Source organism: Brachycentrus maculatus, unplaced genomic scaffold (assembly GCF_059751285.1).
Source record: "Brachycentrus maculatus isolate JH-2025_06_01 unplaced genomic scaffold, ASM5975128v1 h1tg000598l, whole genome shotgun sequence".
Lineage (NCBI taxonomy): Eukaryota > Metazoa > Arthropoda > Insecta > Trichoptera > Brachycentridae > Brachycentrus > Brachycentrus maculatus.
Window position 1 is genome coordinate 46,628 of NW_028281338.1, and position 10,475 is coordinate 57,102.

A 10,475-nucleotide genomic window follows, 5' to 3' on the forward strand; every position below is an offset into this window, starting at 1 on the left:
CCCCTGCGGGGAAACGGCGTGATGGTAGTAGTAGTAGTAGTAGTAGTTTTTGGATCTAATTTTTTTTAATCATTTGTACGAGTAAACAAAAAAGAGTTTATGGTAAATTAAAATTCTATGAAAATAATGTTTTTCAACCGCCTTAGTTCCATTAAGGGACTGCAACCAGTCCTTCGCTTCAGCTTGTAGGTCAAGAAAAATTTATTTGTTTGTATATTAATTGAACATAGTAAAACTTGCCTTCTAGATCAGTGATCTTCAAACCTTTTTGACCACGTATCCATATGACGAAAAAAATCAGATATTGCATATACTCGTACATATTTATAAATACATATATAATAAGGGAGTTTATTTATATTGTCCGCCTCCGGAGTATAATGGTCAGCACGCTCTGCTGCCGTTCTGGAGGTCCCGGGTTCGATTCCCAGGGGGGTCAAATAAATATAAGTGATTTTTTTCTCTCTAATATTTATACGATCAAGATAACACTGCGTTAATATGAAGCAGTGCCCTATGCACCATTGGGGTGCGGATAAGGGTTTTATTATTTTTATTAATATTTATTCAATATTACCCTGGACTGGTACCTGAAGCGGAGGGCTGATCACCTTTCCTTCGTGCGTTAACGATCAAGATAACACTGTGTTTATATAATGTAGTGTCCTATGCACCCTTGGGGTGTGGATAAGGGTTTGAATTGAATTGAAATATTTATATGCGTGTATGTGACAAAAAATAAGAACATCAACTCTCTTTATTTATTTATTTTAAAAGAAATCAGGTTATGTTAGTAAAAACAAAAGCCGATCAGTGGTCAAAGTAAGTAGCAGTGGAAGAACTATATTGGTATTTACTATGTATGATTTTTTTTGTGAAACGAGAAAACAAAAAAATGTTTCGAAGAGAAATGTAGAATTTTTAGAGTAACCCTCAGGGTACGCGAACTTCACTTTGTAGACCATTGTTCTATATATTAAAAATCAAGTAAAAATTACATAAATTTAGTCCAATAATGGATTCTTATAAGGTCGAAATAAGGAAGAAAATAATTAAAATTCACATTTTAATATTGTCCAATCAGTCACCACACTGCGTTATATTCAGAACCCATCACTATACGGACGCAAATATGAAAATAATGATTGGATTATTAATTTGCTGAATCATCTTCACTAACCAAATAATAATTATTAAAAGTAATTAATATCCAACTAGAATAATACTAGCGGAATGTGTAATTACATACGTGGCACTGGTGTCTATATGGAATGAGAAGACACCATCATGTTAGTATTATCACTGTACATGGGTGGTAATTTTAACATACAAATACGAGTATACATGGTTAGCTTAGTAATGCTGACTGTAGACTCAAAACATTACAAATTGGCTTGAAATACAAAATTACTTCAAACACAAACAGTGGCTAATTATCCAGTTAAATCAACTGTACTTTGTTGTTGTGATATAAAATACTATTCCATTAAAACATATTTTGATTCACATAATCCATTAAAACATCATACTTGTTAGAAGTTCGTTTTTTTACAAACTAATGTCAATTGAAAGGAAACATTTTTTTTAAATGCATTTAAGACTACTTTGGAAGAACTTCGATCTCAAAAATATTACTGACGATAATTACATAAGACGTTTGGAAAAAATCATTATTTTTGGATAGAGGCAAAAATATATATATGGCTAACACTCTCCTTATCATTCATCTTCACCTTGTGCAATACCACTTAAAACGAACCACACATAGTGAGTGGATGAATGATACGGAGAGTGTTATATTACCATGACACAATGATTTTAATGTATAAAAGAAAATATATAACTGTTTGCATATAATGAAGAATTTCTTTTTTCACATTTTGATCGATACATATTTTTGTTTGTTTTCTTTTCACATTTCGCTCACTCCTTTCAACAACGTAATAAATCAAAAATCGTCAATTTTCAGTTGTGCATGTTTTCGGAATGCCCAGAAAATGTACTGTATCCCAGCAAAAGAGGCATATTTTAAACTTAATATTTACCCGCTACAGGGCAAAAAGTATTGTTTTAGCATTTTGAAGAAAAGGTATTGTTTAATTCTTTTTTTAAACTAATTAAATATTTTTAAAATGAAGAAAAAACCTTCAGGTTTAACTGAAAAAGATCTGTTGCACAGTAAAATGTTTAATCAGTGGCTTGATATTTATTTTTATATATTGTATTATATTTTTAAACATTAAAAACGTTCTCCTGAAAAATCAAGTTTCTTGATTTATGACGTTCTTGAAAGGAGTGACCGATTTGTGGATAATCTGATTATAAAAAATCGTGATCTGTGTTTTTTCCCCTGAATTTTTGACAACTAATATGCGTATGTTAAGATGCACCTATTGTATTTTTGAAATCATTCCGATTCATAAATTTTACGTAAAGAAGATCATTTCCATTTGTTCAGTGTGTTTTTTTCAAATAATTATAAACGACTGTTTTGCATCCTTTAAAAAACACGTATTTTCAAGTGATATAGTGTTTTTTTTACGTTTCTTCCTTTTTCATTCTTACTTAAAACATTCATTAACGATGCGGTTGGCGAATCCATCCTTTTAAAAAGCTTGTTGTTATAAAGTTTTAGTGGTTATAATTATATGCCACCCGTGGTTAATTGAGGAAGTTACATTTAATGTTCTTCCATAAGTGCTACTCTTGGTACCACGTTGCTCGTCTGGCGTCTGCGTCTAGTCTGTGCCATTTTCCGTTCCCAGAGACTGTGTCGGGAATGACATAGCGAAACAGTACAATCGTGGAACAGAACATTGCTTGGCGAGACATTACTAACTGATTAGAGAAGATAAATACATAATATCGTGGGTGTACTGGCAAAAAACGTTAACTCTAAAATCAATGATTGAATAATCCCTGTTATTTAAAGCTTTTAGCTTAAATATTTTTTTAAATCCTTATCCGCACCCCAATGGTGCATATGGCACTGCATCATATATGAAAATAGTATTATTTTGATCGTTAGCACATGAAAGAAAGGTGATCAACCCTCTGCTTCAGGTACCAGTCCAGGGTAATATTGAATAAATATTAGAGTGAAAAAATCACTTATTATTATTTTACCCTCCTCTAGGAATCGAACCCAGGACCTCCAGAATGGCAGCCGAGCGTGCTGACCATACGCTTCAAAATAAAATAATTTAAACTTTAAGTTGAATTTTCTTTTACAACCACATAAATATGACATTTCAAACTACTTAGTGTGTATTGCCAGTTTATAGAACATTGAAAAATTTATTTAATAATATGCATAATTAAGTCGAAATTTCGTATTTTAGAGTTAACGTATTTAGCCAGTACACTCACGATATGTGCTGAAAATAAAGTCGAATGATGATTTATTGATTGAATAATAATTTACAACGTTTTGAGTGTGTCCAAATACTTGATTATGTGTGATTGTGTCACAAATCTGGATTATCTCCAATTAAAGGAGTTATTTTTTATGTTATTTTTTTTTATATTCTTCTTCAACTATGTGTTGAGATGACAATAAATAATATAGATAATTTAATGTGAAGCGTTTCAATTCAACCTTATTTAGCGTAATCAAAAACGTAATAAAACACTGTCCTTATCATTCATCTTTCACTTTGTGTAATACCACTTTTGACTACAGTCTACATTTGACCTGATGATGGAATGGTTATTCCAAGACGGGTAGTCATGTAGTAGTGTTTTTAAGTGGTATTGCTGAAATTATGCCTGAATGTATGAAGAATGAAAAGAGTCTGAAGGAATTCCAAAATAAGTGTTTTGTTTACTGTAAGAAGATGTAAATATAAATATGATGTAAATTAAGTGTAAATTATAGTTTGTATTAAATCTAATACAAATTATTATTAACTAAATTGTTTATAAGCTAACTAAAGAAATAATTTTTAGTAAATTTTTAACTTAGTACCTAAATAGCACTATTTCCGCTATATCCACTAAGATATCCACTAAATACCACTATTTCCACTTTACTAAATAACACTATACAGGGTGAACGTTGATGATAAGGAAAGTGTTACATTACCATACCACGATATTCAAAAATGTATTTTATGTACAGAATATTTAAAAAAATAAAGATTCATCCTTAATAATGGAAAATAATTCGAGAAAGAGAGAGGTTGTTAGTTACTTTATATATTTGTACTATCTTACAAGGGTAAGAAAGAGATGCTGTGGAAAAGATTGAATCTATCCAAGATAAGTGTTAAGGGATTGGGTTTGAATATTAGATTTCTTTCCAATAAGTTATTTGCCCTCGGAATGAATATCACATGAAACCCCTCTTTTATTTATTAACGTATTATATCGCTCGCAAAAAATAAAATCCGGTAGAGCTCGAAAATTGTGCATATACTCGTACGATAATATACTTTTAGATGTATGTACAGGGCTTTTTTTTTTAACAAAAAAGGCTCTTGAACTCACTTCATGTCAAGCTTTTTACTAAAAAAATATATTCAAATATTATTTGTACAACATCGTATTTTTCATTATGACGAATTATATAAATATAGATTGAAATTAGGTTGGCACAAACATTGTTTCGTCTTATTGATTTTGAAGATTTAAAAAAAATGTGAAAAATGGTTCCAGATCACCGTTCCACCGCGTTACATGTAATGTATTATTATTATATATATATATATATATATATATATATATATATATATATATATATATATATATATATATATATATACATATATAAATATATATTTATATATATATATATATATATATATATATATATATATATATATATATATATATATATATATATATATATATATATATATATATATATATATATATATATATATATTTATATATATATATATATATATATACATTTATATATATATATATATATATATATATATATATATATATATATATATATATATATATATATATATTATGTGTGTTTGTGTATACGCAAATGAATGTTTTTATTTATAACAATATGGGCAAAGAATGTACAATCAACAATCCGAATTAAGCAAAATATGTAATAAAAATGTTTCATCCATTTAGAGAACAAATAATTGGAATAAATTAATAGAAAAGGACCTACATACACGTATAAACTATCATAAATGTTAAAAGGTAATAACGTAAACATTTATCCATTATAACAACCATATATGAATAAAATACATATAGTAAAATCGTGTTTATTTGGTGATACGGAGAAACTTGAACCCACACAATGTTGTGTTAATGGCAGATGTTATTTACTATGAAATTAACTAAGTCGGAAAATAGGTTGCTTTTGATTTGTGGGGCATTATTTTGATGGTTGATTTGACGAAAATAATACTATATAAAGTGAAATACAAATATCAGTTATTTAAATTAGTTATTTTGTTATTGTAAGCATCACTTTGTTTATTTATCTATTTCTTGCATAGAATATATCGCTCACTCCTTTCAACAACGTCATAAAAAAAACTGATTTTTCAGGAGATCGTTTTTTAAGTTCAAAAATATAATAAAATGTATTTAAAATAAATATCAAGCCACTTCTTGAACTTTTTACTGTGCAACAGATTTTTTTAGGTTAAACCTGAATGTTTTTTCTCCATTCGAAAAATATTTAGTATATTTAAAAAAAATATTCAATAATACCATTTCTTCAAAATGTAATAACAACACTTTCTGCCCTGTAGCGGGTAACTATTGAGTTGAAAATATGCCGCTTTTGCTGGGATATAGTACATTTTCTGGGCATTCCGAAAACATGCACAGCTGAAAATTGACGATTTTTGATATATCACGTTGTTGAAAGAGTGAGCGATATGTAAGTATATTAGTGGACTATTTCTGAGACATAATATCTTCCCACCGACTACAAACAGACTAGGTACTAGTCAATGTAAACCTTATACAGCCGCTTGAAATCAGAGGACAGATATTGCTTGAAGATAAGTAAGTATAAACGGAAAAAAAACATAAATTATATTTAATCACAGTATGAATGAACAAATAATTACAACATAATATATTGGTGAAACTCTGAATTGATAAAAAGGAAAATGAGGAATGCTACGAGTTAAAATGATCAGGTAAGGAGTTGAGGGGGAGAGGTAGAGGAAACCAAGTACCTTCGAATTATTTATACATGGATAAGCCAAAAATCTTGTACAAAATACTCTCACAAATTTTCAAAGGCTTATATATTTTAAATTTCCAATTTTAATGTCCGCCACTATAGTGTAATGGTTTGCAAGCTCTGCTACCATACTGGAGATCCGGGTGCGATTCTTAGGGGGGGTTAAATAAATATAATATATTTCTATCACACATACAAAGTACACAAAGTTTACGATGAATGTTGAGCAGAGTGTTATATTACCATAAAACAAAGTTAAAAATGATTTTATACCCAAAATATAGAGATTATGTTTATTTTATGATAAATTATTAAAATTTATGATTCTGTCTCAAACAGATACAAAATATTTATTCGAGTATTAATATTTTATTTTATTTTTATTTGTTCAGGAATTGTACAGCTTTACATGAAAAAATATTTAATAAAAAATAGTTACACTAACAATTATAAACTTTACATTACATAAACAAAAAAAGTTACATTAGTTTCGATAAAGCCAATTAAACAATTCCCCATTTATGTTATAATTACTATTAAAACATTAAGAGATAAAAAAAGAAGAAAAAAAGTGAAGAGTGTTTGTGTGAGGAAGGGAGTAAAAGGGTAAGGGTATATTATAAATAAATAAAAATGACATTTTCATTAATTTTTGTCGTGACCAAACAATGTTTTTAATACAATTACTTTTCCAGCAATCAGTTTCATTTCATCTTCAAGCGAGCTCTTTGACACAACTGACATTCCACTGTTCATTATCTCTTCGTGGCGTGATATAAAAGGAAAAAGGGTTCCTCCATAATTTCTAAGCCACAAAAAATCTCATAATAATTATTATTATCAAACTCGTGATCGGCGTACAAAAAAACGGTTCTACAAATCGTAAACAGCTGTTCCTTTATATCAGAGGTACTCAAACTTTGTAACCAACTGCAAATATAGTTTATGAAATTATTTTTCATTGAAAATCGTACTCGCTTTGCCAGTAGGTACACATACAAGTACTAAAATTGAAACGATACAGATTTTATAAAATTATTAAAAATATATATTTTAACACACGGATAATTTTACTTTATCACAAAGTTATGTATAGCCGCTGAAAATAAACCACATAATATATTCATGTATTATAAATTTGAGTGTGACAAAATACTTGTTCATAAATCTGGATTATCTCCAATTGGGAGTTTTTTTTCAATATTTTTTATATGAAAATAAAAGGAGGAGTACCTTGCATACAAATGAAAAGAATGTCTGATTAATGAAAGCTTACCTCATCCCAACATAGATGGCTGTTGTGAATGCACACATAATGTTTTAGGAGTTTGATCAATATGTCTATAAGTTTCAAAATTTGAGTAGAACTATTGTCAATCGTGGGTAGAATTGCTGAATGTTACACGATGACGATCATGATGTTTGTAAGCCCTATAAATGCCTTGACTTTCATATTCTTCATCATCTTTGTTAAGATGTCAAAAAATAATGTATTATAAAAATTAGGACTAATGTTCGTAAAAATAATGAATATTTTTAATATGATATACAGGTTATTATCATTGTATCGAAAAAGTTATGTTTTGCCAATAAAAAGAAAACCACAATTATATATTAGTTTAATATAGTAAAAATCAATATATTAATATATATTAATATATTAATATATCAGGAGTAATATATCAGGGTATACACAGATTTGAAAATTAAATAGTATGGAATTTATTCACGGGTAGATTTGTAAATGTGTTACAGTAGGCAAATTGATCACGTAAACCACTCAATAACAGATCGTAAGCCTTCTAAATTTCAATGTTACATTTTAAAAATTAAATTTCATTTGATAAATACCACTATTTCTTAAAACTATTATGACACGTGTTGCGATATATTCTGCATCATTTTCAAACACTATAAGGTTTTAAAAAAAGGATAGATTTTATCACAAAGTAACTGCCGAATCAATCAATGAAATTAACATTTTTTGAGTATTTTTTACTTTTGCATGTTTTGCTCATTTCATTTATACATAGGATATGATGTCAGAGGAATCACTGCTATATATTTAGAATACATGGTAACACCAATGGCATACCCGTACTCGTACTAGCTGGTGTAACTCAAACACCGCTAATTAAAACCTTTGTTTTCACGCACCACATGTTGGGCACCGTACTGCCTTATCCTTAATTGCATCATTCATCAGGGGTGGTTTGTAAAAAAATATTACAAGTGAAGCTCAAACGTGATTGTATAGAATGCAGTCGTATCTAACCGATATATAACTAGAGGGGTAAGTTTCATTGCTATACAATTTAACAGTCACAATAACTGATCAAAGATAAAGCAAAAATAGTATGACAAGAAATGAACGAAGGGCGTTGATTTTTTATTTTAAAAAATTCTGCAACTCTTCTACATTATTCATTCAATTATCTCCAAATTATGCGAGTGTCACTGTCCTTATTTTAGATTCTACACATCTTTACATTAATCTTATTGACATATCGATACCGCAATTCAATTGGGAAAACCGAGTAGGTACATATATATATATATATATATATATATATATATATATATATATATATATATGTATATGTATTATAATCAAATGATAATGTAAAGAAATCGGTAGAGTTTGTAAATGTTTTGAGAATTCATAGATTCGATGACAGAAAATCAAACTTGGGACATACATATTCTTGGAATTTCTAAACCCAGTCACATCACTCCACTACTTCACGAAGTGCACTGGTTACACTTTCCGAAATGGTAGGGTATAAACTCTGTGTACTCATGTATAAATCAATACATAAAACGACTCCAGAGAATATTGCAGTATTTTACGAAAATAACGCCAAATAAATTAACCAAAATTGTATTATTATATTTTATTTTTAATTATGTGTTCGTGAAAACGGTAAAAGCTGTTCCAATATACGAATATATCGATTAAAGTATTATTAATAACTGGATCGTAAAAATTTCATGTGTCTCCCAATAAAGTTATTGATGGATATTGGTAGATATAATGTAGTAGTATTATTTAATCCAATACCGATGTTTAGTAATTGGGTTCATCTTTTCATTTCCTCTTATTATTTTTATCAACTTTTCCCACTGTGAGGTATGTGTGTGACAGAGAATTCGTGAATAGTACAATAATTTGTACCTAATATATCGCTCACTTCTTTCAACAACGTCATATATCAAAAAAGATTTTTCAGATATCGTTTTTTAAGTTTAAAAATATAATAAAATGTATTTAAAATTAATATCAAGCCAGTTATTGAACTTTTTACTGTACAATAGATCTTTCTAGGTAAAACCTGAATGTTTTTTCTCCATTTGAAAAATATTTAGTTTATTTAAAAAAATAATTAAGGAATACATTTTCTTCAAAATGCAAAAGCAACACTTTCTGCCCTGTAGTGGGTAAATATTAAGTTTAAAATATGCCGCTTCTGCTGGGATATAGTACATTTTCTAGGCATTCCGAAACTATAAATTGACGATTTTTGATATATGGTGTTGTTGAAAGGAGTGAGCGATATGTGCGATTATGAATGGTAATTTGGGACTCGAGTGTAGATCAATCTGTTAGCCAGGTATTATAAGCAACAGTCTGTAAATAAACCATTTGTAAAGTGTCACTCCCACAATGTTTGTATCTCCAACCCACCCATGATTTTCATATTATAATATTAAGTCCCGTTTGCAATACAGAATTTCAGATATTCGCAAGATAAATATGACAATAACGTACGCCGTAGGGGTTCAAACACCTGTCCTGATTACAAATAACAGTGGATTCGCTTGTTCATCTAATTTCGCACACTTTTGACGCTCGTCAAGATACCGCGGCGAGCGTTAATTAAACAAGTTAGTTTCTTTGTTCGCCTTGTTGTGTCCACAGATAAAATAAAAACTCCTCTCTGAATGGAAGTCCTTCCTTGTTCAGATCCCGTTTCCTTGACACACTTCCCATTGTATTCTTGCAAGAGTTGCTCCAGCAGGAATACGTGGGAAGAAATGGATTTTCTAATATTCCACAGACTGTCTTCCGAACTTAATAAAGTAAATACTCGCCAGAGTTGAGAAGCGACTTGAGTGATTCTTTGTGATTCAGACGCAGGATGTCATATTCCTTGGGGGGACTAGAGTCTAAAGGACGCTTTAACGAGTAACAATCCTCGTAGATGAACAACATTTACAAGGTACATAATGTGAGATGAAAAAAAATATTTGAAGGATATGAAATCTCAGAAAGAAATAAGAGACATGTCTAAGAAAACCT